The sequence below is a fragment of the Tupaia chinensis genome, unplaced genomic scaffold, assembly GCF_000334495.1.
Source record: "Tupaia chinensis unplaced genomic scaffold, TupChi_1.0 Scaffold000317_1, whole genome shotgun sequence".
In the NCBI taxonomy this organism is placed as follows: Eukaryota; Metazoa; Chordata; class Mammalia; order Scandentia; family Tupaiidae; genus Tupaia; species Tupaia belangeri.
This window is the reverse complement of record NW_006159810.1, coordinates 310,572-314,148: the sequence shown is the minus strand read 5'-3', so window position 1 is coordinate 314,148 and position 3,577 is coordinate 310,572. Positions and strand designations below refer to the sequence as shown.

General features: G+C 36.2%; 1 pseudogene; it reads right to left on the bottom strand.

Moving 5' to 3' along the window:
- Positions 1–453: 453 nt before the first annotated feature.
- Positions 454–1,561, bottom strand: LOC102489635 (KRR1 small subunit processome component homolog pseudogene; annotated as a pseudogene).
- Positions 1,562–3,577: the final 2,016 nt, after the last annotated feature.

The following is a 3,577-nucleotide window of genomic DNA, read 5'->3' as shown; positions in this document are numbered from 1 at the left end:
ACTCAGTTTGAAGTTTTCATGCATTATTTATTCTGCAAAGCCTTAAGTACTATTTAGACATTGAGTTACCATTCCTTTCTATCATTTTTGACTTAAATGAGAGAATTGCTGGACAATACTATTAAAATATTTTACATAAAAGTATTTTTTAACACTGGAAAATATGCTAATGCTAAAACATGCATTTATTTTCCTCAAAACCAAATGCTAAAACATAATAAATGGCATCAGACATTGGATTTAACAGATAACAGTCACACTGTAAAGATCTACATATAAAAAAAATCTAAAAAATAATTCCTAAATTCTTGCTAAGGCAAAATCTATCTAGAACTGATTAGCTGTAATTAATGTACGCAAGGTGTAATTTGTACACAGAGAGATTTCTGTGTACAAATTTGTATATTTTTTTCAAAAAAATATAAAATAGAATAATTTATAAAGAACACTGCTTTATGAACAAACAACAACAACAACAGTTGTAAGAGCTCCCATTTTCTTATTTTTTGCTTTCTTAACTTTCTCCTTGATGGCAATCACATCAATTTTGGTATCAGTAGAAGCTTCCTTAGGTTTCACTACTGATTTTTCTTTAGGTGGAATAAAAGCTTTGTTTCTTTCCTCTTGTCTCTTACTGAGAACTTCTGCTTGTTTAGCCTTTATTGCTTCCATCTTCTGTCGCTTCTTCTGATTGGCTTTCAAGAAAGTATTCACCACTAGCCAACTCTTTATCAATCTGATTTTCTGGCTGCGGTGGTGGAAATGGCGTATACTCTTTCTTCACAGTTTTTTTCTTTGTTTCCTTGCATTTATTCACATTTTTGTGTTTGAAATGTGGCAAAAATCTTTCCCAACTTTGTGATTGTAATTAAGAATCTTTTGCCAACTCTCATTTAATCATTAAGGTTTTAATGTTATAAATTGGATGAATATTCTTCATAGTATCTAGGACTACTTTTCGAACCTCCTTTAATCCACTAAAAGGTCCGATGGCTGAAACTGTGTTTCCTTGAACCATAATGTAACAGTTTGTTAAGAGTTCCAATACCTTCAATGTAGATCCTTTGAGACCTAGAAGCCAGTTGTCTTCCTTTTACAAATTGTTCTTTATTTCTCACCAAAGAACCTATTTTGATGATGTTACATGCAATGTCATCCTGAAGAATTCGTACTGCCTGTTCAAATGAAACACTCCTTGCTAACAGTTTTATTAAGTCTCTGGCCCTAATGATGATGTACGGATCAAAAGTCTTCGTAGTATAAACAGTCATGCTGCCCTCGATCAGGTCCAAGGTTGCTTTAACATGGTCTTCATTCAATGCTTTCTGCACCAAAGGCCAACATTCAAGTAAGCCTCTCTATACTTTGGAAACAAGGTTGCAAAACTGCTCTCCTCCAAGAGTCCTCTGGGACTGTCTTCTTTGGAAAAGGCTGGTTCCTTCCAACCATCAGGAACAGGAAGTAGCTCTGATTCATCTCGGTTCTCTCCCATTGACTTCTGATACCGAAATTCACTTTTCCCAGTCCTGGCAGCCAGCCCGTTCTGCCAGGAAGCCGCCATTTTCAAATTACTTCCAGTGATACCAGAAATGGTGTTGCTCTTATAGTCCACATTAAAAGTATTTGAAGTGGGACCAGCAGTTAGCGTAATGGCTATGTCGCTGGACTCCCAAGGTAGTCGCCCACGGTTTGAGTCCCAGACCCAGTGGCTTAAACTCACGCCAGGTGCGTGTGTGTGCGCGCCCAAGATCCGGAGAGGAGAAAGGAGGAGAAGGGATTGTGGCATGACCATCTCCCCTGGGGGTGATTTCTTGCTTTCACTCTCTCTGTCTTTTTGGCAAGTGCACGGCCCTGTAGCAAAAACCTCTCCAAAAAAAAAAGTATTTGAGGTTACCTATTTTCTTTCTGCATCTGGGAAAGAGGAGTCAAAAAAAGACTGAATGAAATACACTGGTCTGTGAATTGGGCTAAGTATAGGGACTAGGGTTTTTATTCTTTTCATTATTACAATTTTTTTAGAGAGCACGTTATATTTTCTTCATATTTTAAACTTGAAAGCAGATAACTTCCGACAGATTACTGTAAAATTTTCATCTCTCAGCATATTATGGAAATGTCTTCTCTTTCTGCTCTATGACAACATTCTAACATGCACATATGCAGCATTTTTATACCCTGTTGGGAGATTTGCATAGTACCAATATTACAATGGCATATAAAGAGATATTTCAAAAATAACTTGAACTGCTGATTATTGCAAAATGGAAGACATGCTATGAAAACATTGTTGGCTGGAAAACAGCTCTATGATCCCCTTCAGGCAAGGTAATGATGAAGACTTCATGGTTTATGAACAGTGGAGCTTTTCTTCATCCAGGGAGATCAGAATGTATTTCTCTTCTTGTTTTTTATACCAAGGTCTCCTGTGACCAGTTAAACAGTCTTCAGAAACAGTAGAAATCTTCAGTTCTTTAGAAAGGGTGTAGAAATCCTGTTCAGTGTGGAACATTTGTTCTGGTAAGTAGGACTATTTCTAGAGAACTCTGTTCATCAATTCTTTATACTACCTTATAAAATCTTTGTGTACTAAAATATACTCACAAAACATATTTTGTGGACATGAATTTCCTTCTTTGTCCCCTAGCAACTAGGCTTCCATTATCTTGGTATAATTTACAACCCATGTCTCAGGTCCATTTGTTTAGGTTCAAAACATTTACTAGTGAGCGTTTAGATTCAGTACTCTCACTGGTGAGAGGACACTGTATGCATCAAGAGGAATTGGAGGATATCATTCCTCTTGATATTCTTTGAGCCTTGCAGTTGGAACCTCTGTTGACAAGAACAGTTTCAGAATAGAGCTCCTATGATCATTTCTACTTGGTGAAACTCAATCCTCAAGTAGTCGGAACTCTGTAAGTTAGTTCCTGACAATTCAATATTGACAGAAAGAATGAGTATGTGAGGAATTACGAATATGATATAGTTAAATACTATGTATGGTTTCTCTTTTGTGCCTCATGGATGTCCTTTCTAATTAAGCTATGGTACTTGTGAATGCAGATTTTATGCCTACTTTCTGAACTGAATCAGACTTCCTGTTGCTGAAGTTCCTATAAGGGGTTCTCATGATAATTTTGTTAATCACACTACAGTTTAGGAAGAGTTTATTTGTGACATTTAGTCTCATATTTGGTTTTAGTGATTCTTAGAATATGTAAGTACAATTACAATGACTTAGGCGTTTGCATGGAACTGCACAGTGGCTAGGTGCATTTTAATTTCAATTTCTTTCCCAGAAGCCAATCCGGGTATGTTTAGATGGCCAGCCTGAAAGATGTCTTAATTATAGTCAATAGGAAGTGTATATTATTTACCATAAAACCCAATAAAAATGTTCATAGTTTGATGCTTTTGTACAATATTTTGTTGTTGATCTTTCTGATAATCCTTACCTAAGCTTACAAATGTTTAAGCTTAATAGCTTGTTCCTCTTACAGTATGGTTGATTGCTTGTGTAGAATAACAAAACAACAACAGGTTCAAAGTTCTTCTTCTTCATCTACTTCTCCTCCTC